The sequence below is a fragment of the Cherax quadricarinatus genome, chromosome 40 (genome assembly GCF_038502225.1).
Source record: "Cherax quadricarinatus isolate ZL_2023a chromosome 40, ASM3850222v1, whole genome shotgun sequence".
In the NCBI taxonomy this organism is placed as follows: domain Eukaryota; kingdom Metazoa; phylum Arthropoda; class Malacostraca; order Decapoda; family Parastacidae; genus Cherax; species Cherax quadricarinatus.
The window spans coordinates 22,515,752-22,543,135 of record NC_091331.1 but is presented as its reverse complement, the minus strand read 5'-3'; the positions used below and the strand labels follow the sequence as shown (position 1 = coordinate 22,543,135).

Below are 27,384 nucleotides of genomic sequence, written 5' to 3'. Positions count from 1 at the left end.
ATCCAAATAGGTATATTTCTACACCATAGGAAGGTTAGCATAGGCACCACTGTGACCACAAATGCAAGTTTTTACAGACGAATCTCCAGCTAGCGTGGCCGTGACGAACTCTAGCTCAAGTAACCTCAAAGCCGTCAACATTTGTGGTCACAATGGGGCCTATGCTAACCTTCCTATGGTGTAGAAATATACCTAGTTGGATGAATCGTATTGTGGCTAGTTGGCCCAGTGGCTAACGCGACGGTCTGGAGTTTTGAGACTCTCTGATCGCGGGTTCTATCCCCGTCCGTGGTATGGTTTGTTTGCAATCGTGTCATTACGATTTTGTGAGTCAAGAATGACGGGTCGGACTTCAGCACATGTGGTGCTTCTGTATGTACAAAGATCACTGGACACTTAAACTTAATGTATTTTAGACGGTGCGTGATCCGAGAAAGGTATTCCCGTATTCCATAACCTCAGTCCCCAGTGTCTCAATGACTGCGATTAAAATAATGCAGAGTATAGTGTATGTTCATAATTCGCTAAAGATGTAAAGGAAATCCGAAGAGGCATTCACGAATCATTATACGGAAAATAATATCCAAATTTCTTCAGTAAAAGTGGCAAATTAGGGCATACACAGACCAAATCTAATTCAGATCGTTCAGAGGGATCAAAGATATCTGTCGTAAAATACACAAGAACGTTAAGCGTAAAGTCGCGCAGATGTTCAAGTATCTAGTAATCAGCAAGGAAGGTTTGAAGCTAATCAGATACGACACTCAGAAATTTTTACATGACAAGCAGTATTTAAATTTTTCAATTTTTTTTTTTTTTTAAATTTTGGAGCTTAACAGAAAAGCCTGGCTCCATGACTCACGAAATCGTAATGACACGATTGCATTTGTGGTCACAGTGGTGCCTATGCTAACCTTCCTATGGTGTAGAAATATACCTAGTTGGACGAATCTTATTGTGGCTAGCTGGTCCAGTGGCTAACGCGACGGTCTGGAGTTTTGATACTCTCTGATCGCGGGTTCTAGCCCCGCCTGTGGTATGGTTTGTAAGCCTGACTCCACCTATCACATACAAACAAAATTTGTTAATGACTTATGTAGCATTGTGCAAAGGTAATCCACACATGCAAATAGTCACGTGAGTCTTGCCCAAGATACATAACATAATCATTGGAAATTTGAAACTGATTCTAAGTAATAAACTGAGAATTTTCCGAAATATAGAAAAGCCTCCCCTTGTTAAATTTAAAAATACCATAAAGCCGCTAAATTTTTTTTGCTATTTTCCTTTTCTGATTTAAATTCTATTTATAATTTTTTTCCAATTTGATAAAATTGGCAAAAGATATAAATGAAATGGGCAAAATTATAAATAAAATGGGAAAATGGGCAGCAACACAGTCCAAAACTATTACAAAAATGCTTCTTATTACGATACAACAGCATTTTGGGTTGGAAACTGACCGGAAAAAGCATTCCTTATTTAGTGCATGGAAAACAATTTGCTTAACAAAACTGGTAAACTGAAAGTAAGACAAGTCAGAGTTACAAGATATATCTTAATAAATCCCACCAATGGTGCAAGCTTGAAGCCGATTTAAAAAAAAAAGGTATTCTACAGTAATTAATTTGCCTCCAGCGGTTGCAAGATATATAACTATTTCAGTAAAGTTTCAAATTTGCACTTGCTGAGATTAAACTTCATATAGAATTCATCGTCAATAATATTTCTGAAACCAATAGGAAGAAACATTCATTGGTTACTGAGTAATAAATGAATATCACTGTTAATTCAGTAATATTAGAAATATTGGGTTAATGCCAGCCAATCCAGCGTGAGCCCTGTTTTCACTAAATTACACCATTGGTGAAAATTTGAAGCCGAACAGATGAGTCATTCTCCAGTTATTACACTGATGCCAACAATTCCAAGGTTTTTACTAATTTATTGTAGCAACAAATTTGCCTGAACACAAGCGAAACATAGCAGGTATTATCCTGACTCTAAGATGCATCAGTCATTAAATATTTTAGCTGTTCAGAAGAGATAAACTGAAATTAATTTAACGTAATTTAACGGGAATAAAAAATTCACACTCTTTTATACACTAAATGGTCACTCTCTACCGTCGTCGAGCTTTTATGCACATATTTTTGGACGCTTGAAGCTACACCATTGAGGGTTTTGGATGTATTCGAGCCATTCTAGGATGCTGGGAATGACTCAGAGTACACATGAACATTTCAACTGTCTCAAGATTATGTCCTTATTACCATACACAAGGGTTTGAAGAACTGAAGCTGATTGGATGAATTGTTCTAGAATTATGAGCAAAATAAAATCGAACAGTTGGAAGAAAAACAAAATAAAAGAAAATATCAGTCAACTTTTAAAGGTCTCGCTTTGGGGATGCCTTGAAAAATAAACACTGAATATGGAGCACATCGAGTTTTATAAACTGACCAGACAGCTCAGGACCTTATTTTCGGAACAAGTGAACAAACCAGACAAAATATTTATTTTTATTGTTATTTATAGCCAATGCGTGAATTTTATGTTGGAGATCTGTGCCCTTTGTTATGGAATATAAGGGTGCAAAGGCAGTTCGAAAAAAAAATTGTTCTCAAGAGTCAGATGACTTTCACTTTATTGGTTCATTTGTACTCGTGTGCCAAGAGGAGTTCGTGAAAACTACCTTGGAGTATGATACTGTACGGAGCTGACCTAATGGATCAGAGTTCAATGTAATTCCAGAAGTACCTCACCATGACGAGACCTTGTACTTGAGCCAAAACTCGATACTCTGTTAATCATGAACTACATTTGTCAATTTACATTGTTTTGAATGACCATACACAGACCAGTTCAGAGAGTTCTTTGACCTGGGCCTCAGTGTTAGCTATAACCGAACCCTACAGATTAAAAATCACCTGGCAACTGCCGTTTGCCAACACAAGCAGTGCCATGCGTCTCCCTTAACTACGACTTGGGTTCTTCACAGTGGGTGCTCTGGACAACCTTGATCATAATCCATCAAATACTACAACATGGAAGTCTGCCAGGATGGAATGACGATACCACCCTAAGGTATAAAAAAGAACCACTCAGTGATTGAGAGCTTCACTTGCGAAGCATCAGATGTCCTCTGGTAAATTGAAGTCTATGTAAAAGGCACTTCACTGAAGTTAAGGGTAAAAAAAAAAAATGTAGGTTGGGTTAGGCATTCGACCCCATCCAAGAGGTGGATCTGAAAAAAAGAGGGGCACATAATTTTTTTCAGTTTACCCTGCCTCTCGAAAGGATGTATCACATTATTTACGCATGACCTTCTCATGTCTCTTGCCCTTTTCATGAGGAGGCTGCAACAGCTGATTTGATTAAGTACAGAGCCAAACCTTTCTCTTTAGGAGGCCTACGCATTGAAAGAGCGATGTGGAACACAGACGGAGCTTACTTGGAAGGCTGTGGCTGGACCACTGCACTAACATGTGGATTCTGGCATCATGTACAGTAGCTACATGTTTAATGTTCAATGTCCTTTTTTAAAGATGTAAAGGTGCACTTATTCAAAATAATAGTGTTTTGGTCATATGAACATTGATCAGTGATTTGCCTCTTTATTTTCTAATATCCCACATAATTTAACTTTCAAGTGAATTTGTAGTTAAAAATTAATAATTTATATTATGTAAATTAAATCTTCCTCAATATCAAATCTCGTAGTTTCCAGCAAAATATTTAATAGTATCAGACAGTGATTCAGAAAAATTGTGCTTTTACGCAAGATATTCTTATTTGGAGAGTATATACACACAAAACAAACAAATTCACAGGGCTTTTGTTGGTTGATGACAGGAAGAGAGTAGACGTGATAACCACTAATAACATCACAAAAAAGGACACGAAAGAATATAGAATACTTAACCTAACAAACATAGAACAAGAAGCCTCACTTGTAAACTGATTTAAAAGAAATATCGAAAGGACACTAGAAAAAGTTTCCCTTCACAAACATTTGGTTTGTTTTTCTTCCCTGGCCGTTGCCCTAACAAATTATTACGTGACCGAGCTCAGTCCTGTTGTTCAATAAAAAAAATAAATTTTCATCCCCTTTCTATCCCTGATCCTTTGATAGTTCTCTTCATCAAGTTCTTTACATCACACACTTTAGGTCAGGATTGTCTCAGTTACACTCACAAATTAATTTTCCCTGTAACAACTACATTATTTACACTGGGAATGAACTATCATCGTCCTAGTCGCGTCGACTCACACAAACTGTTTCGTGGCATCAGGATTATCATCTTCAAGTTTCTATTAACATATTTCCAGGTTCCCTTTCCCCCCTTTCTTCACACTAGTTGGATCAGCAATGACTTAATCATTATTATTTTCCAATTTCCATGTCATATTCAATTTACTTGCATCAAATAACAAGCACAGGTTATCTTCCTCAATCCGTGTAGATGTACAGAAACTTGTTTCTTATTTTTTTTTCTTTAATAAACGCCGTGTTTGCACTTCATATTTTTTATTTCCTAATTAATTTTGCAGAATAGAGTTCTAGCTCATGGTTCTGCTCCTTTCGTACTACTCACGTGAAATAGCCATGTTGCCTCTGTGTCATTCTTCAGAACATTCCGCTTTTTAATTACGAAAATGTTGAAAAAATGTATGTCGTGAGTATTTTGTATGTCGTGAGCATTGTGTTCCTTTTTCCAGTGATGGATAACAATGCTCTCCCATTTCCTTTTTAACCAGCTCATTTGCCTGAGTTTGGCATCAGTCTGGATGCACTCGTATCGATTTTCGATTATTTTTTAGTTATTCTTGCAGGAGTATCTATAAAAGGTTGAATTATTTTTCTGCCTTCAGCCTTCATCCTAACTTTCATTTGTAACTTGAAAACGCTTCATCCGGTCGGCTTAAATTTTTCAACTCTGGTTTACTGTACCTAGGGAAGAGTTTATGAAACTACTGGCAGGTGCAGGAGACCTATGATCAAAACCGATCATAATTTTTATTCAGTGAGACAAGTTAACGTCTATTCTAATCCGCTTCAAATATTTAGAAAATGTATCTTAACTGGAAGAATGTTGCGATTGTTAATGGTTGGTACCATTTTTCCAATTTTAAGTGTAAAATAGTGTGATTCCCTCCCCCCCTCGTTAAAACAAGTTAAATATAATCAAATACATCTCTTCTGAACGGCGTCAGTATTTTAAAGTTGACGTCTTTAACACACAGGTTACTACAGGTTTATATAGCTGTAAATTTGTTAGTATACTACAATACGTATATAAAAAGGCATGGAATCTAGGTAATCTTGCTATTACTGGAGAATGCTTCTTCTAATCAGCATCACACTTTTAGCTCTGGTGTGTTTTGTTGAATGGAAAGTTCGTGTTGCTACTGGGCTCTTTTGGTCTCAATTTGCCAATTTTATTAAATAAGTTATAACTGATATCCGATCAATAAACAAACAATGCCTCTTCTGATCGGCTTCATATTATCACTGTTGTATTCAATAACAAGGCTGATGCCCAATAAAATTAGTTTGTGTAATTGCAACCTTGAAATTTTACTGTGATTATTCATAAAAAATCGAATCTTTGGATTTACAGTAGTTACTGGAGAAAGCCTTTCCGGATAGGCTTCAAACTTTCGGTGTTGGTTTTTATTAAAGAAAGCTTGGTATACAATCTGCGTTGTGCTAAATTGTGATTTGCCAATTTTAATCAATAAATCGGTTACTTTGTAATAACTAGAGAATAACACTACCCGTCGGTGTCAAACACTAAGCTCTGATGTATCTATTGTTGGTAATGTTTATCAGGAAACAGGACGTGGGTCTTAATCATATGAAAACCCGCAACTGGAGGTTTTGGTCATCTGACCGAGGCCTTCCACTGGCTTACCAGTCCACCTCTTTAAAAATTATGGGCTGGTGTATCTATTTAATAGGAAACATTTTTATATTGAATTTGGATGGTACTGGAGACAATTTTTTTAATTTAAAAAAAAAAAAAAAAAAAAAAAAAAAAAAAAAAAAAAAAAAAAAAAAAAAAATGTATCATTGGAGAGTAAAAAATGTAATAAAATTTGTTTTGTTGAGCAATTAAAGAGATTGTTTTATTATAACATAAACAAGAAAAGAAAGCTTTTACAGTATCTTCTAAATTTCACGAGTGTAGTTGGCCTTTAATTACATTTTGGTGCGATATAATGCCATGGCCGTCATACTGACATAGTATTCTTGTTATCCAATAACTACAATAGATACATCAGAGCTTAGTGTTTGACACCGACGGGAAGTGTTATTCTCTAGTTATTACAAAGTAACCGATTTATTGATTAAAATTGGCAAATCACAATTTAGCACAACGAAAATTGCATACCAAGCTTTCTTTAATAAAAACCAACACCGAATGTTTGTAACTTCAGAATACCTAATACTTAGAAGAAAGTTGGAATGGTCAGCATTGTTTTCTTTTTTTTTTTTTTTTCAATAACTGGTGTTTTCCTCATCAGAAAGACATCAAGCTTCGATGGCTGGCGCATTTTGTGAAAGGGATTCAGGTTTTTGGGGCTTTAGGCTGTGTAGGTGTATATTTATTAAATTTACTAACGTCGTTAATAAAGTTGATTCTGTGAAATAACTGCAAAATGCATTTTCTGATCGGCTTCAAATTTTCAATGCCGATGTGTTTTCTCAAAGAAAGCTTCGCCTTGAGTTCAAGATTGTGTATCAATTAGTTTGCCGATTTTGTTTCATAAAATATTTTCCGTTAAATTACCGTAGAATGAATTGGTGGGGTCATACTTAAAGAAAAGTTTGGATTTATTTTGGTTTATGTAGACTTCCGTTTTTCATGTCATGAACAAATTGGGAAAGTGGAAATTAGGGATTTTGTTTGATAATCTGCAAAATTTCATTGGTTCAGTTTCAAAACTTTCAATAAGTACTTGTGTGTTTTATTATATTGATCTCTGTTAGATAACTAGAGAATGCTTAACTTTAAAGACTGGCATCAGATTTTCAAACCTAGTGGTTTTTTTTTCGTGAAAGATTAGAATGTTTCTCCCCATTTTTATTGAAGAAATTAGGATATTGGTTTTCCTGCGACAACTTACGAATACCTCAGAGGATTCACATAAACTCTTCAAACCGCATTAAAAATTTGAACTGTACATTATACAATTCCAGTCATGTGCATTAAGGTAGAGGGGGCTGGGGTTCGGCAGTACAGGGATTCCTTTCTCGGATCGCACATACGTAGATCTAAATACACCAACTTAATTTTATGTTTTACTGTGTGAGGGTTCTATACAGACCCTGAATACTTAAATAACTAAAAAAAGGCACAATACTCTGGCCGGAACAACACACAAATAACCCGTACATAGAAGAGATTAAAGCGTTATTTCTAAGTCTTTGTTAAGGTTCCTGAAATCCTACTGTAAATCTTGTAAGCTGAACCTGTTCTGCTATTATCCTGTTTACATTTGCATGAGGGAACAGTTATTTCTAAGTCTTTCCTTAACTGCTTAGTGAGTTTTTTTTTTCCCCATATCGCAACCCATCTCTATTCTTCATTTCCTTTTCCAAGCATTATAATTTTGTTCTTGTTCAAGGTCTACCTGAGGCCTTCACAGTCATAATGGTAACTGGATGGAAATTGTTAATATTTTTCTTTTCACTCAGCTCAGCTCATTTTTATTGCTAACTCTCGTGATTATTCCCATCCAGCATCTCTCTCTCTCTCTCTCTCCCCGCCTCTCTCTCTCTCTCTCTCCCCGCCTCTCTCTCTCTCTCTCCCCGCCTCTCTCTCTCTCTCTCTCCCCGCCTCTCTCTCTCTCTCTCTCTCTCTCTCTCTCTCTCTCTCCAGCCCTTTCATAATTTGCGTTAATAATGTAATATCGTTACAACAGTGATGAACGAGAAAGGTGCATCGTTCCTCCTCTCAAATTGGATACTGTCAAGACGAAATTAATTTTATACTGGTGTTCAAAACTTTTGAGAAAACAAATATGGTTGTGGCTCGACAAGTAACTATTAATATGGTTGTGAAGCGACCAACAACTATTAATATGGTTGTGAGCGACCCGCAACTACTAATATGGTTATATTGTGACCAACATCTATAAATATGGTTGTGACACAACCAGCGACTATTAATATGGTTGAGGCGCAACCAACAACAATTAATCTTGCCTGAGGCGCAAGTCTTGACAGACTGTAATTTAATTACCTCTGTTATATTCACGGTGAAATGCTCGCCCAGTACGGGCCACACAGCGCCTTGCAAACGGGTGGTAAGTAGGCTTGACCTGAGAAATAGGAAGGAAGCTTAAATCCCTTGGATCAAAAGCTCTTCAGCATCTAGTCACCCGCCTTGAACTGCAAATTTAGAGATACGCTTGAAAAATTGATAGAGAAGTGAATTTCAAACATTACTTAATACCTGAAACGTCAGTCAGTGGGGAAAATCGTGAGACAAACGATTTTCCAGCCATAAATTTTGAGAAGGGGGGGGGAACTGTCAAGAAAAACGCAAAGGTGGAATTCAGCAGTAATAATGTTTCACGTCAGCTCATGGTCCCCAAAGTCTTAATTATAGACTTCTTTTCTGTCAAGAGATGCATGCTGACCTACATTTCCCGTCCTTAATCTGTGATAATCCCGACTATTGATTTTTTTATATCAGCATTTAATTATAAGAACTTAATTGCAGGCATGATATTTGCTCTTGTTTTCCTGCACAAATTAGGACAAACATGCCAAATTATCATACGTGGATGAGTAAGATTAAAAAAACAAGACTTATTCCGTCTAAGAAAAGCCATGAAGCTTCATGTCATGCACTGGTTAACTGGTAACTAACAGAGTATCATTCTTGTTGAAGCCAACAATAATGATACTCTTGCTGGTTGTAACAAGGTATTTAAATACAGGGATATTAATTTCAGATATTTTATTATCTGTAAATGAGTAACACTGACAGGAACGAGTATAAAGGCAATATACAGAACACACTTTCATTGGGATTACATTTCGCTTAAGGCTGAATATTATAAAGCAGAGAAACGAGATAAATTATATACAGTCATTTGTCTTAAGGCCAACAGCCAATTCGAACCTGGTCCTTCACGCTCCATCTAGACAGTGAGTCAAGCTTTGATGTCTTAACCAACTCGGCTACGGAGCTACACATAACTATGAGTGGAGAAGTTGAAATAGCAAACAGCACACTCGTAAGGTTACTGCAACTCCAGCTTATGGGAATGATTACACTCTGTAATCTTTATTTTACTACATGTAAACCACACAAAAACCAAATTCTGTAAACTCAGCATTGTAATCCATATAAAGAATAAACTTTGAATAAACGGCTAGCCTGTGGTTGATGCCCACAGTTATGTAGGATCTGTGACCGAGTAGGTTAAGACGTCAGAGATCGGCTCTTCCTAGGTGGAGGGTGTAGCTCTGGAATCCACTCCGCTGCCAGCGCTGACATAGAAATACAGAGTCTTACTGTCGCTAGGCAGTAAGACTCACACTCCTTTCCTGTCTCTTTCATTCATACCATTTCCCTAATCAACGCCTGTATACAGTACTTTGTTTAAGAAAGTCAAATGGTCATACTGATACTGAAATGAAAAGTTGATTACTTCATTGTGTATTTATTAATATGGGCTTGGTATGTCTTAACATTCATTTCGGACATCAAAAGTTTCTATCGCCATCGTACAATATCGCATTTATTAGCCTTATAGTAAGTTATAATTCCGAAAACTCTCCTTATAAACAACAATCTAACCTAGCCAAATCAAGCCTGACCTAACTAAGCCTAACCTAAGTAACGTATGTCGAGAAATTTGCTTTAAATTGTGAGAATTCTACCTTTGCATTTGGAGGACATATTGCCCGCTTCCTGTTACTCACATACAAACCAACTCTCTGGAGTTTCATGACAGTAACAGATGAAGGAAGAGAAAGGTGGGTGAGCTGCATATTTTTGGAGTACAAAAAATCATTCTAAACTGTATCCCGTAAATATTAATTCACAAATTAGAAGATCGGGAAAGAATAACTAGAAAGGCAAAATAAAGGATTAAAAAGTATCTGAAGAGAAGGAAAGAGATTTATGTTATGAAAATTGTATATAAGGGCAGATTCGACAAGACGGCGTCTTTGAATTCTTGAGGAAAACTAGCTAGTTTTTAAAAGAGCACCATTTAGTAGTATGGCTGTAATCCCTGATATGATATACAAGAGCACTGTTGGTGTTGGCAAGGCGAACACATATTTTAAACTCTTTAAGTTAGGTTAGGTTAGTTAAGGCTAGTCAGGAAACAAGACATGTGTTTCCTGACGCGGGTCTTAGTCATGTGATGACCAGCAACTGGAGCTTTTGGTCATCTGACCGAGACTTTTAGCTAGCTTACCAGTCTATCCCTTTAAAAATTGGTTACGATTATAACCAGTGTTCTTATTACTTTTTAAGTGTGCTTCTGCAGATGCATGCTTTCTCAGTACTTTGTCAAATATCTTAATCTTCAAAACAGTCGTGCCTTGACCTGATCTTTGCCTTCTTCTCTCCTTTCCTCTTTACCTGCCTTCAGCCTTGCCTTTCCTCTTGACCTTCCTTCAGCCTCTTCTTTACTTTTCCTGTCTTCTGACTTTCCTCTTTCTTGCTTCCTTTTCTTTCCTAGCTCGGGCCAGCTGGCCTATTGAAGTTCATCCCTGTCCCCTCGGGGACAGGTTGAGACACTGCAATCTCCACTACCTTGAAATGTAACTCACTCTCGTTACTGTGTCGCTAGTCTTGCCAACAGTGCTCCTGCAGTGCTCCTCTGATCTTTTGCTCTCATGTATTGCCACTACTATTACTATTGCAAATAAAGTTCCTCTCCTAAGTGCGAGTTTTTGGTGAATTATTCCAGCCAGGTGAATCTCATACTAACTGTCTCTTCCGAAAGACAAACCCCATCTTTGAGGACCTAGAAAAGAGTCACTCAGGAAACCATACATGGTATATTTCAGGCCATTTACTTTATAAGCAATACCACGGTGAAGCTTACATCTCAGACATGTAAATAAACTCAAGAAAGTCAGAGATCTGCACTGAGACTAATCGCGGAGCTAAGAGAAATAAGTTATGAGGAGTTAAACTTAAGCACCTGAGCCTCGTGCCACTGAAATAACAAAGGTTAAGATGACATATTTTAATCTTAAATTAATATAATTTTAAATAAAAAAAAAACAAGAAATAAGAAACATACGAAGACGAATAATGTTAATATTCAAAGGCCAGTAGTCCAGGTGCAGGAAGCCTGGATTTGTGTCAGCTGGAAGACTTAACAGCAGCTGGGGCAAGTGACTCATTGTAACCTTCAAGGTAATCAGAGTGTTTCTGGCTCTCACTTTAATGGTTCCTCCTTATTTATGCATTTGTGCCTTAGTGTCGCACAGCAGAGTGTCCTAGAGTCATGTATACCTTATACTTGTTGAGTTTGCGTTTGAATGTGCTCGTTGATTATTTTTTATTTTCTTTTATTAAATTTGACTAAATGATCTGTACAGTGTAAGTTAATACAGAGTATTTACAAAATTATACATGTTTGAATAAGTTTACAGTAGCATCTCTGTGTAATAAAACTTATGACAACGACGTACAAGATACTCAGAGACGCAGACTGTGTAGATAAGGAGAATGTATGACATGAGAGGAACAGAAAGAAGGGAAAGCACGTGGATGCTGGAGATATAGATGAGTCGCATTGATATCAGGAAATACCACTCAATGATAACACAATCATACAGTAAGTCAGAAATACATAGGAAAATATTGTTTCATTCTCATATGGGTGAGCAACTGGAATGCCAAGGAAAGGAAGAGAGGATATGGAGACTCAGTCATTACATTAATTTAAAAATAGATATGACATCGACCAACAATCTTTCACTTCTTCATTCTTGTTATCGATGTTATGGCCTAACAAGCATTTAATTTAGATTTTATGGTGGATGCGGCTAGTTTATTGTACACCCTGTATCCATCCTGTGGACGATATTGCAAGAGGATATGGACGCACAAATGGCGTCCATAAAGGGTTAACAGGAGTACATATGGATTTATGTCTGCAATTGACTTTATCTGTTGCAATCAATTTAGGATGTTTGCTTAATATAACTTGTATCTTATTATCATTTATAAGCTAACTTGACATATCATATAGGGGATTATACTATCTCCATATTCTTCAATAAGTGGACAATTAAGCACATTAGTGTTCAAGAAAGTGAGCACAAGCCTGACCACATGCTTGGCATTTAGTCTGATCATCACTGAGTCTGCCACACTGTAAGAGGTACTCGTAACCAAGTGCAAACCTGACCGCAACATCAGTCAGTGTGTTCACATTGCAAATTGCTTCATAAATGTTATTATCTCCGTTCATGTTATCATAGCGAGTGATAGATCTATTCCGGTTTCTAACTGCATTCTTAAAACATTCAGTTATATCATTTAATTCACTCTACATATTATACTTTACATATTATACTCCACATATTATACTTTACATTTCCCTCGGGGTATTTTCTTTGACCAACGTATCAACTTTATATCAAGGAGCAATTCAAAACCTAAAATAACGCATAATTAACGCTGTATTAAGAGGATAGGTTGCTGCTCTACGCCTATGTACATATCTCGCCTCTCCTCAGTAACCATGGCAACACACGGCGCCATCCTAGGAATATTGATCTTTATCAGTACTCAAGTACTTGTATGTTTTGTCTCAAAGGAAGCCACTGTGTTCTCGTACATCTCTTTCCCCAACGCATTTTACATTCTGTTTCACCAGATCTACAATTTTTCTTTCTTATACTACCAGATGACCTCAAATGAGCTACGTATGTATGTTAGGTTTACATATTTTTGTCCCCGTAACTCATAAACACGCCGATTAGTTGGGAGATTTTTTGATAATTAAAAACTAAGAATTCATTATCAGTATTAAAGTAACTAATTTCCGATGAAAATTGAATTATCTAATAAACGGATGAAGCCTCCATCACTCCTTGCACTGAATAACACTCATGGCTTTAATTCTTCATCAAATACAAAAGAAAAATTATTTCAATATATTATCCAAAAATTATCTAGAAGCGATAACATATTTTTGATTGAAACCTGAGATAGGAAAGCAGTTTTCTTTCTTTTGAAATATAATATTTGTTGCTGCAATAAGAATGTTGCAGCATTGGCAGCTTTTTTCCATTGATAGGTAGGATATGGAACGTCATTTCCTGTCGAACCCTCAAACCCAATCACGACCGTCTCGAGCAGCACAATACTGCCGCTGCTGACGGTAATAAGGCCACGGGGGAAATATGATATCCTTCTTAAAAGGATTTTCATTATGGAGTGTCTTTACTGGGCGAGGAAGATGGCTGTGAGACCTAGGAAAGAAAATATTAGACTGTTACTGGGATTACCCTGGAGGGCAGGACTTGGGCGACTCATATAGTAACACACTTATATAGCAAGGAATAATACACAAGCTATGGCCATTATCTAAATTTGAACGCAATAAGAGACACTGTATTACGTTCCCGTGTAGCGTCAAATTGCACGCCAGTGCTCTGCGTAACTTTGGGCTTTCAACATGCACTCAAGTGTCACCCACATCTGTGTAAACAATTAAATTGGCAAAGGTTCCTAATTTTGCAAATTTTGAAATATGTCGATTGCTTCATTTGACTTGAATTGCCTTTCAACTCTGGGATAACAGTAGGTTTATCGTATTATATATATATATATATATATATATATATATATATATATATATATATATATATATATATATATATATATAAATATATATATATATATATAAATATATATATATATATATATATATATATATATATATATATATATATATATATATATATATATATATATATATATATATATACCGACTCCCTTAGCCTGGAGTCGATGTGTTCAGTCCATATATATAAACAATTTCTTTGTACATATGCTGTGCATTTCTTACGACTAATGAACTGAACACATCGACTCCAGGCTGAGGGACTGATAACCCTAACTCCTCATCATCTTTCACTGTTATTCTCTGTATTGTACTGGAGAGGCCACTACGGCTTTCGAAACATTTCTTCCATAAAGATTCCCAAATTTTGCACAAGTGTCCCATTCTTCAATATAAGTTGTCTTGCTCTAGTGTGCCTAAGCCTGTCTTTGTACACACCCTGTAATGAAGCTCTGTACAGTACGACACAGTTCATTATGATCCGCTAGTTTCAATCTGCACTCTTCTACTTTTCAAATACCTTTGCAGCTCTTTCCTGTCAGTAATTCGTGTATATCTGTTTCTGGATATTTACAGAAAGTCATGAGGAGTAGGGATCGGAGATAATTAATATACATGTGTCTATAGCCTTTACAAGCTTGATGTACAGTTCAGACTGAATAGTTTAGTAGATGGTATAGTGGATTGTAGTACCATCGGACACCATTTGATTCACTGTACTCATTGCAGACCGTGTATGTGTTCGGGGGCACTTAATTTATAGATGTGGAAGATAATTCTTTATTTAGATTCTTTCAGTGTAATTAGGTAAGATGACGTGAAAAGTTGTTTCACCTGTAGATGGAGTTGATATGCTGTTGTTCCCTATCTTAGTGCAGGTAATGGAATTCAAGCATTTTAATATATTCAAATAACAGTTACACGTGTTTTAAGGGTTTAAACTCTCAGAGGTATGAAATAACGTAAAAATGATCTAAGTACTCTCTTTCAGATGCTGGTAATTCACTGGTAAACAACGAAATTCCAGAGATAAATTGTTGTGCTATGTAGATCTTTTGGCACTGATTCCAAAACTGTCTTCGAGTTTTCCTCTAAAACGTATAGTTATCAAGATGGTATAAACCTTGGTAATAAATACCGACAAGTGATCAAGGTCTCAGGACAGAAACGTTTTCTAATAAATATGTCCTAGTGTTTGCTTACGTGTTTTTCTAAACCATAGCTATCAGGATAAGAACAATCAGAGTTTTTGGACCTTTTATAAGCAAAATCAGTAACCTTTAATAAGGTGATATTTAATTGTGTTGTTCGATCTATAATGACCGTGAAACACTGATTACTTATGGAAAATACATAGAAACCAAAATCATTCGAATAATTTATAGCGAAATTCATCATTTAATATTGTGGGGTAAGTACTCAAACTTGTTTATTTCACGAATTCTTCCAAAAGCACGCACATTTCTGAGATATTTTTTTTTTTTTTTTGATCAGGATGAAGGTCTCGTGAATCTAGTAAATGAGTCGAGACTGGACGAAGGACGACTGTGTGCGTCTGACTGTCGTCGAGAGATGTAAGTCCTGTTTTTACTCACCAGGCTGCCAATTTATTTCCTTGCCTATTTGTGAATATCGTGTTTGAGTGTTGTGATTCATTAGGTTGATGATCTTTATTAGCTTTAGTGTTAGGTAGGAGTCAGTCGTATGTTTTTTCTTGTTTGTTTGAGAACATTTGCTGTGATCATTTCTGGTAAAATAAAAGCAATCATTAGCAAGTCTGGAACTTGTAAAAAATCCCCCAAACAATTCATGTTACGCATGTAGCTCATTCAAAAGGAAATCACAGCAGCGAACCATCACAATAAATCTAAAGAAAATTTACTACGAGCCAGGAACGAAAAGTGACCGGTGTGTTCCATTAGTTGATCCAGCGATGATTTTCCAGCCACATCTCCACGTTAAGCTCGGTGTAATGAAACCGATATGGCGAATTCAAGAGTGTTTCAATACTATTGTAAAAGACGGCGCTACGAAATTAAAGGGGAGAGTTTTTGTTGCTCTACATGGTCTTGGATGTACTGGAAGACAAGCAAAATGTAGATGTAATATTTATGCTCACTTTGCAAAAGTCTTTCGTAGGTGCGACCATGGGTAATTGTGCAAAAAAATGAGCGCAACATGAATAACTGGGAAGGAGGGCAGATGGATATTTAGCTTCCTAACAATCAGAACCTAAAGAAAGAAATCAGTGGCTGCTACAGTGAAAAGTTCTGTCCCTCACTGCACGTTACTTGCCTCGCTTCTCTTTCTCATTCTCATAACTGACACAAACAGGGAAGCAAATCATAGCACTGAATCTTCCTTCACAGACGATACAAAAATCTGTAAGAAAGTAGCATCCACAGAAGACACAGCAAGTCTCCAAGTTGATATAAACCAGGTCTTCCGGTGGGCTACTAACAACGATATGATGTTTAATGAGGACAAGTTTCAGTTACTACGTCACTGAAGAATGGAAGAAATAAAAATAGGCTCAGAGTAGAAGATATACTCAAACCACTTAATAGAACGTAAGTCAAATTATTACGTACACAAATTTTCGCTTGTCCTATATGGCAAGATGAGCGTTGCTATTTAAGCCAAGATCGCAAGTTTTGCCTATTCGGCACGACATATATATATATATATATATATATATATATATATATATATATATATATATATATATATATATATATATATATATATATATATATATCATATATATATCATATATATATCATATATGTGCCAACAAAACTGTCTCAGCCTCTTGTTCACGCACGAATAATTACGATTTCTGAATAAACCGAAAGATTTTTTTTAGAAGCTAAGTACGTATTTTGCTATATTCCTGGTGAACTCTGAGTATTGCTGCCGTCTGGCCAATAACATTCTTTAAAAAACCCTTCGATGCAATATTGGCTATTATCATTTGATTGACGTCTGGTACATGTTCCCTTTACTGCCTGCGATATCTGCGATAGCCACCTGGAGCTTCTCCATCAAGTCAACGATCGAGTGTGTTGCAATAGTCAAGAGCAGAGTGTGGTCTTCAGCATGAGCATCCAGACAATGTTCAATAGAGTTAATGTCTTGTCAAAACCCTTTGGAATATTAGTGTTTATAGTGACTTATAGAGTCAGGAGTTGCAGAAAATTGACTGTATACCTCTTTAATGTTCGATGCCAAGAGCAACGATATAATACGGATATTTACTCTGATCCAACAGCTGTTGCAGTAAATCATCAACACCTCTCATTGCCTTTACGAACTGTGAAGACAGAATAAACTGAATTACGATGAAATAAGATGAATGAATTGTTTCCAAAATCAGAGAATATTGCCTTAAGAAACTTATGTCCAGTAAAATGTAAGTCACCACGATACAAATCGCATAATAAACTTTAGAACCGGAAGCCGCTATATTGTTATCGGGATACGGTAGACCACCAATTTGGGCCACAAGCTCTCTGGTAACTCAACACCTCGTTATCTAGACACATAGTTACGCAGTTTATAGTCTCTTTCACTCTCGGTAATGTAAAACGAAATTTACAATGGAGTGAATGAAACATTCCGAAACTCGGGAAGTAATTCTGAAACCAAACTCGTGACCAGGAATATCACCTAACTGATATAACTAGTATCGAATTCAGTTCCAAAGTGATTCTCAGTTTTCAAACCCTGAATCTCATGTAATACATACGACTTTCCTTTTCATCTACAAAAGCAGCATTAAGTGGTCCAGGAGTATCAGTGGTTAGAGATAAATGTCCAGACGAAGATTAGGACATATTATGAAAACTAGTCATTTGTTATTTGCTTTAATATGTTTAGCGGAATTAAACGTGATAGCGACTTCAATCAATTTCGACAAAAATAGCTGATATTCAGATATTATCCCAAGAAACAGTCTTAAGTGTCTGAAGACATTATATAAAAGTACTTTGCAGCAAGAGCGATTATACGCAAACCAGTTGGATCACAACCGGGAGATTCCTGGTTCGATAGGCGGACCAGCAAAAATATATGGAAAAAGATCTCCTTGCACCTGCTGTCCCTCTTCACTCAGCAGTAAATAGGTACCTAGGTATTAGTCAGCCGTTGTCAGATATTTGGCTTGGGGCACCTAGATAAGCTAAGGACAGGTATACAATGAAGGGAGTCTCCCTGAAGTCACACTTCGCGAACATCTCAATAATTCATGGGTGATAAGCCGGCGGCTTAAGGCGCGTCTCTAATCGTAGCACATGAACGTAGCAGAATAAGCAGGCAGATAACATGCTCGGAATTATTATTACTATTTATTTAATATTTATTATTATTATTATTATTATTATTATTATTATTATTATTATTATTATTATTAATATTATTATTATTAATATTATTATTATTATTATTATCATCATCATCATCTTTATTATTTGTGGTGAAATTTTCCACCAGCCTCTAGACCACCTTCCTGGAGGTGAAAAAACCGCTCCACCTGCTAAACTGCAGTGTATCTGTTAGTGAACAGAGCATCGAGTCTTCCAAATGCCTTGCGGTGAATGACCCGAAGTGTATTTAGCGCTTCAACAACAATAATAATAATAATAATAATAATAATAATAATAATAATAATAATAATAATAATAATAATAATAATAAAATAATAATAATAACAATAAAATAAATAATAATAATAATAATAATAATAATAATAATAATAATAATAATAATAATAAATTATCAAGAGTTGCAATCAGCACCAAGGCAGTGACTTACATTTCAGCTTTACCAACTATAAAGAGTTGAGGAAATCCAGCCTAAAGTAATAACTTTCAGTGGACGGCAGCCGGAGTATTAACTTTCAATGGACGGCAGCCGGAGTGTTAAGAGACAGATGAGAAACAAGCCGATTATTCAAGCAGCGGGAAACTGACTTCACCCGGACCTTACTACTCCTGTCGTAAACCACGATGAACGGACAACGTTATCTTACATAGCTGGCAATACTTACTGGCGTAGTTCGAGAGAAAAGATACGTAAACGAAAGGAAGCCAGGATATACGGGTAACTCTGCACGCTTCTACTGTCTACTTAAGAAACGTAAGATTCCAGGCATTTAATTAATGTAAAATAACAATCCTAATCACATGCCATTGTCATTATATTTACTGAATAAACAGATATTCCATAATGAAATTATTTTTGTCGTGTGGGAACATCGGTGAAAAATAATGACTTCCTTTATCCTGCCTGTCAAAGAAAAGGAGTAATAAATGAAATGTAATGTGTGGAAATAGACAGGAGTCACAGTAGTACATTATATTAGTGTATTCAAAGAATCAACAACTTAAGGACGCGACCAAGCAAACCAGGAAATAGAAAGTCACACTTTGTACTAGCTAGATGAATCTTATTATTTTATGAGATTATAACATGGTACGTAACACCGTCTGTAGTAGTAGTAATAGTAATATTTTTTAAAGTTTGTGTATACATACTTCATTGAATAGATGATTAACTATAAGGTGAGGCTGTCATATATAAAACTTATATAATATCTTAATGATGTAACTTTGCCCAGTGAGGTCTTACAAAGACCTATTGCGACTTTCATAATCCTATTTTTTTCATCAGTCGCTGACGGGATGGGCTGTGGGTGCACCAAGGCGACTGTGTCCACACATAGTAGCATTCTGTTAAACGTTAATTTGAACCTTATTATAAATAATATGTAATGTATCAATTCTTCAGATTTCTTGCCTTAGCATTAAGTTTTACTTATTATTAGTAGTAGCAATATAAAATATAATACTTCAAATAAATACTATTTTATTGCGACTGGTGAGATGAAAACAGTATTACTAGCACATGTGTGACTGCCAGTATACCGGACGCTAACAGCGTGATGCTCTAACTATTCAGAATCATTTATGACAGATTTAAGTAGTAGGTTCGCCGGTGCTGTACCGGCCGGGTTTTGTCCAGATGATGCCTGATCAGCCATGATGCGAGCTGCAGGTAGTAACAGCCATAGCTCATTCAGTGGTTACCAGTGAAGCCTAAACCTACACAGGGTTGCACGAGTAGAAAAAAGTAAGACAGAAACCACATACATATATGTAACTGGTACTTAGTAATTTCCTCTGCGACGCCTCTTCATGGCTGACCAGAGAGGTGTTGGTGCCTTCGCAGACCCAAATACGATGACCCTGCAGACATCAAAATAATTTTTAAATGCATATAAGTAATTCTGACCTTTTTTTGAGCATGTAAATATCATCCATACTACATACTGAGAATTTTTGAAGTGATAGGTTTAGTTAGTCACGAGTTTAAAACAACTGTTTTGTATATGATGAAATTCTAGTTTATATAATTATTGATAACATCTCAAATAGAGAACAAAAGAAAAAAAATAGGTCAAGAGAAAGTTAATGACAAAAATCATTACTAGACATCATTCGATAATATTAATTATTCTCGTTTTTTTTTCTTCCCGGTATATATCACAAGTCAAAATTACAGTTATAAAATTACGTAGTTTCGAGCAGTCATGAGTTAACAGTTATTTTAAAACTGTACATGAAGCATGAAAAGTCTTATGGTGATATTACAAAATTTAAATATTAATTTGATAAATACGCTGGAGATATTAAGGTAAGTTAGGATCTTTTCTTAACCTCCTGTAATCTTAATATTGCTTTCGCGGTAATTTGTTGAGGGAAAATCAGCTGACGGGGTCTTGGTTATATGAAGACCCGCTCTGTTCCCCTCTGATATAGTAGGTTCAGTGACGGGCGGGCACTCGCACCTGCCTGATCTCTCAGCTCACTCTGACACATTTCATTATCTCGTGCATGATATCCATCCTGTGATAGAGTATGACAGGGAAACATTGCTAGCATTTATTCCCACACTGTAAACTTAAGTAGAATATTTAATAAATTAAAATAAGAACCGTTACGATGGGAACGGAGCTCGTTCACTTTTGGTCAAAATATATTCTTCTGGGGCTAATCTTTGACTACCAGGAAGCCGCATTATATTTTCACGTAGCCAAAGGTAGTAAGTAGTGTTTGAATGTGTCATTCAGGGTGGATGCATGATGCTCAGAGAACACAATTTGAGGAGCTCCTGCATGTTTTATTACCCAATATTATTATCAGTCAATGATACAATAATCAACCAGTACATAGGGCGATACAAGTACAGTATATGAACTATTAACATTAAATATATATATATATATATATATATATATATTATTTATATATATATATATATATATATATATATATATATATATATATATATATATATATATCTAATATATATATATATATATATATATATATATATATATATAAATAATATATATATATATATATATATATATATATATATATATATATATATATATATATATATATATATATATATATATATATATATATATATATATATATATATATATATATATATGAATAAACAGAAGGGTGGACTAGGGGATCTCTCTCTCTCTCCAATTGACCAGAACGCCTTCCATTAAGGGGGTATATTTTGTAGCAATGTGGGCTAACCCAGCAATCAAGACGGATAGATTTGTACTGAATATGTAGATCCAGAAGCTATGGCAACTCACCGTGCTAGTGAACAATGTATCTAGTTAAATCCTTTACTCACACAGTACTTGTCCAGATGATTCTTAAAGGCCTGGATTGTTTTAGCGCTTACTATATTAGCATGTAGTTTATTCCATTCTGCTACTATTTTGTTTGTAGAAAAACTTTGCATACGTTCGTGTTTCATCTTCTATATCTCAGTTTCATTCCATTGTTTCGAGGTATGAACTCGTTCAGCACCTCGAGTAGTGACTCATGTTTGAGTGTATCAAAGTCATTCAGTACCTTAATGGTTTGAATGTGACATCCTTGTAGTCTCCATTTCCTAAGAAAAAACAAAAGGATGAGTGCTGTGAGTCTTCCTTCATAAGTTTGTTTCTCAGATCAAAAGTGGCCATCATATTTAAGATGTGATCTAACAACTGCATTGTAAGTGTTAATATGGTGTCTGGTATTTTGTGCTCTAAATCTCAAGCAATGAAATCTAGCATTCTGTTAGCTTTGCTGCTTCCGGAGAGACTTTTCTTGGAGCTTTAGAGTCGTGGGTTAGCTAGTTGCCCAACATTTTGTATTCATATTTGAAATTGTTATACCCAAAATTAATTACTTACCATTGAAAGTAATCTTTCATCTCCGGTCACAGCGCTAACCAGTCCACATCATTCTAAATATTAAATTTTCTTTGAATGTTTCACATTTCCCAATATGGTGTCATCTACAAACTTTAGTATCATAGATATTAATCCTACCTCCAGGTCATTTATGTACACTGGTGAAGTGGAGTAAAGCAAGAACTGAGCCTAAGAAACTGTACACATTACAAGAAGTCACTCAGACTTCTCTCTGTTTTGTGTCACTTTGCTTCCTGTCTGCGAGCCAGTCACATATTCAAGCATGAAGTCTATCTCCTATACTATGTGCTTTTAGTCTGGCCATCAGTCTTTGATGGAGTACTTAAGGCAGCCGAAAATGCCAAACTGGAAAATGTACAGAAAACTTTCACAGCTCGTATAAACTCAGTCAAGTACCTAAATTACTGGGAGTGCTTGAAGTCCCTGGAACTGTACGCCTTAGAACGAAGGCGAGAAAGATACATCATAATTTACACATGGAAGATGCTGGAGGATTGGTCCCAAACCTGCACACCGAACTTATTATTTATGAACACAAGAGGCTTGGCAGACGGTGTAGGAGACCTTCGGTGAAAAGCTTGAGAGCGAAGAGTACACAGAGAGAACTCAGTAAGTGTTCATACAGGTAAAACTAGATAGTTTTTCTCAGCATACAGCCTCAGTCTAGACTTCCAAGTCCTCTGGTGTAATTTCACTGTACTCTTACGTATTGAAAGAAGGGGCACAGAAGAAATAGTAGTAGTAGTAGTAGTAGTAGTAGTAGTAGTAGTAGTAGTAGTAGTAGTAGTAGTAGTAGGGTCTAAGGACAAGATAACAGAGGACCACTACTAAGCTCTTGTGTGCTGCTCCTACGTAATCTATCTCTCTCACTCGCACTCTTTCTCGGCCATTCATCCCTCTCACCTTATCCATATACCTAATACTAAACAAATATGTGTCGAATAAAAACTATATGTATGCATAATTTTCAATCACAAAAATATTTAAAATGCCTTAGAATTAAACACTGACGCATAAAATAACAAATGGCCTTCAGGATGTTGAACATTTCTCAAAATTTGTGCAGATACAGTTATTGTTGGCTTTTTTTCACCAGGGTAAAAATCTGCTGTCACAAGCCTTTGTCATAACATAACCAATTCCCTGGTGCCAACACTGTGCAGGAGGCGCGGTATAACGTTAGTGTCTAGGGACACAAATGGTGTGGTAGCTGATGGTCGTGTGGTGGGTCATGGCAGGAACGATCACTGGTTAACGAGTGCTGGACTCAACGGTCTGATTATAATTTCATATTTGCACTTACTCGGACGAAGCTTATGGCGTAGCATCCTTCTTATGGAATGCATTGTCAATAATATTTTGCAGCCAGTCAGAAGAAGCATTCTTTGGTTATTGAATACAAGATAAAAATCAGTATTTATTCAGTATAATGGCAAATTGAGACATATGCTATCCAACAGCAGCGGGAGTCTTGTGTTAAGGAAATCACGCCGGTGATAATAATTTGAAGTTGATCCAATGCGTTATTCTCCAGTTGTGGCACGGATTCCTACGATTTCAAGCTTTTTACTATTTTGCTAAATCAACAAATTCGCCTGCATTAAATATTGAAACTGTTCAGAAGTAAGCTGATTACTGTTTAACGTGATTTAACTCTAATAAAAATTTCACGCTAATTTTCAGATAAAATGGTCACAGCCAAACCTTCGCAGCTGAATTTTACTCTCCGCCGTCGTCGAATTTTTTGACAACTTTTCATAAACGTTTAAAGCTCCGCCACTGAAAATTTTATAAGTTATCTGAACCTTTTCAGAAAGGGTTCAACAAATTTAACCATAGGACATATGGGCATGCAAATCGCTCCAAGAATTTGGTTATCGTTACCATACACAAATATTGAAAATATGAAGGGAATAGAATGAAGCATTCTCGACTTATGAGCGAAATAAAATCGAAAAGCTTGGAGGTAAAAAGTAGAGAAATTCAGGCAACCTTTTTAAGGTACCCCTCCGGGATTACTTATTAATAGTAAACAATGATACTTTCCGTTTCCTGGATATAGCTGTAATCAGAGTAAATCCACTATTAGAATTCTTGTGTTCCGTGAACCAAATACAAAAGTAAAATTATTTACTCTTCTGTTGTCAATGTTGTCAAGAGAGCTAATCCAGCTTATCCCTGCCCAACTTATCCTGGGTCAGCCTATTTAGGGGGAATGGCTTAGTATAAGTGAATTAGAGTTTATTTCATGATGCTCTTAGGCATGTAATGTAGTTTAAAAATGTCGAACGACTAATGCAACAATGAATTTGCAGTTTTTATATGTTGATTTACATACGCATTCTTAAATATGCAACGTAGTCCAAATACCTCTTTCCTCCCCTCTTCTTTTCTCTCCTCATCCTCCGGTAACTATTACCGGGGTAATCCCCGGTAATAGTAACTGCAGCTCTAATGGAAGGAAACTTGGGGAACTCCTGTAGGTGATAAACCTCTAGCAGAATACTTGACGATATCCTTGTTACTCTAATAACGTCTCCATAAACAGGCTGACAGATTTCAACTCCATTTTAAGTCCATCCTGTGTGGTGGAATATGACATGGAAACAAAGCTGATGTTCTTTCCTATTATATTACTATCATTGAGAACATGGTGGCAGCATATTGCTGATGAATCCAATGTTTCTAAATAAAAAAAAATGCTCTGTTTTTTTTCTAATTGTATTTAATGAGTACTGTTCGCAACAACGCGATTGCTGTACAGCTCAAAATCATTGGCTATTCGTAATGGGTTAAACTAAACTCTAAGATCAAATGTTAGATATTATAGAGCCAAGGAACAATATGAAAACGAAACAATGGAAACTGATGCTAAACTTAATACCTAATACCTTAGCACTTAATCATATTCAAGAATATGAAAAATGTAATTCCTGTAAAACAAAATTGAGCTCATTTACCCCACAAAAATGGATCAGTGTGTGACCAGGGGTTTAAAAACCTGAATAACCCTTGATGTACTAGTGTACATATAATTCCTCGCGAAGCTGTTACCAGTTATACATAGGACAAGCAGTTACATATTAAATCATCACTACAACTGAACGACAGATATCTATTAGATATGAACTATACAGTTCAGTATATTAAGATTTAAAACTCTGATATTAACTGGAAAGTTGCTTCACTTTTATATAGAACAAACTGCAAGCACAGCCTCAAAATCATGATGTTATAACCACATTCGCCCTGAGGTCACTTGGGAACCCACAACCTTGGAGAAGTGAATAAAATGGCTTTAGGTACAAACATTGAGAGTTTTCTTTGACAATGTTTAAATAATGTTCTTCCATCTTTATTTTATACGTACACGTACATATGTACTTATTATCTAATATCGCACACAAGGTATAAAAGACACATTGCAAGTGGTTTATATATATATATATATATATATATATATATATATATATATATATATATATATATATATATATATATATATATATATATATATATATATATATATATATATATATATATATATATGTCGTGCCGAATATGTAAAACTGGCCAATTAGCAAGAACTCATTTAAAATTAAGTCCTTTCTAAAATTTTCTCTTATACGTTTAAGAATATTTTTTTTTTTCATTAATATTGATGTAAAAATTTATAATTTTGCAACAAAAGGAACTTAGAAAACTTACCTAACCTTATTATAACAAGCGCAATTTATTTTAGCCTAACCCAACTAAATATATTTTAGATTTGTTTACAGTAATTTAATACTAAACAAACACAGTGAAATATATTTTTTTCGTTAGGTTCAGAATGACTTTGGCGAAATTATTACATACACAAATTTTCACTTGTCCTATATGGCAAGATGAGCGTTGCTATTTAAGCCAAGATCGCAAGTTCTGCCTATTCGGCACGACATATATATATATATATATATATATAAACTTGAGATATCACTATGAAATTATTAAATATTGATAAAAAATGACTTAGCTGCTTATCATGTGGAGCAGACAGTCATTTATCTCTCTCACCTCACTGGCTGCCGCCTCCCTGACGCACCCACACATGCATCACCCTCGCCCGTGTCCTCAAATAAATCACACATAGAGGATTTTTCAAGAAACGGAAATGTATTGGGTACAATATTTGTCACTGATGGGCGAGGTCTGGAGAAACCTCTCACTTGGCTGACTGCAGCCGCCTGGCCGACCTTGACGGCCGTCCTTGGGGACCAAGATTTCGACGTCAGGAAAACCTTCAGTGTCGCACTAGGAACGTAAAGAGCCCATCTAGGTAGTCCTAGAGGCCTCATACACTGCTTTATGTTCCTGAGAAAACTAGTATTTTTAGTTATACAAACTATGACACATTAGTAACGTGCTTCTACCCTATTTTATATGGAAGTTGCGTAAAGGGAATAAACGATAACTTCGGTATGCTTTCCTGTCATATTCTACAACAAAGGGTGGATTTCGTGCATAAATCCTGACGCACGGCACAGATAACCTTTAAACACTGCACTGGGGATCTGACATGTTCTTGGGGGACCCAAAGTCAGAAGTTGTAAGGGTGATGATCAAAGGTGCACGGCTAGACTTCAAGTGTTCCCAGGGAAATTGAGAAAATGGTAGTGAAGACATATGTGGCGGATACTAGATAACTCTCACAGTGTGCGTCAGACACCAGCCACACCTACGTACATGAATATCCACCTGTTTACACGCAAAAGTATGTGCACCCACTTACAAACACATACGTGTACACACTGACTGGCACAACTATTTAAAAATATTTACAGGAGCATTAAGAGAGTTTGTCCCAGTGAGCTTATGTCTCCCAGTGAGCGATTGTGTCTCAGTGAGCTTATGTCTCCCAGTGAGCGAGTGTATCTCAGTGAGCTTATGTCTCACAGTGAGCGATTGTGTCTCAGTGAGCTTATGTCTCCCAGTGAGCGAGTGTGTCCCAGTGAGCTTATACTCCCAGTGAGCGAGTGTGTCTCAGTGAGCTTATATCTCCCAGTGAGCGAGTGTGTCTCAGTGAGCTTATGTCTTCCAGTGAGCGAGTGTGTCCCAGTGAGCTTATACTCCCAGTGAGCGAGTGTGTCCGAGTGAGCTTATGTCTCCCAGTGAGCGAGTGTGTTCCAGTGAGCTTATGTCTCCCAGTGAGCGAGTGTGTCTCAGTGAGCTTATATCTCTCAGTGAGCGAGTGTGTCCCAGTGAGCTTA

The 27,384-nt window shown here is 36.2% G+C and overlaps 1 protein-coding gene across 2 annotated transcripts in view; it reads left to right on the top strand.

Moving 5' to 3' along the window:
* The window catches only part of LOC128687327 (uncharacterized), a 260,210-nt gene that overhangs the window by 43,591 nt on the left and 189,235 nt on the right, over positions 1-27,384 (top strand). Inside the window, exon 2 of one of the 2 annotated variants that reach the window (XM_053774724.2) lies at positions 15,340-15,419. The exons of the other annotated variant lie outside the window; for it this stretch is intronic. The gene's annotated coding sequence lies outside the window, so the exon portion shown is untranslated. The remainder of the gene's footprint in view (positions 1-15,339; positions 15,420-27,384) is intronic. 2 annotated transcript variants of the gene reach the window in all.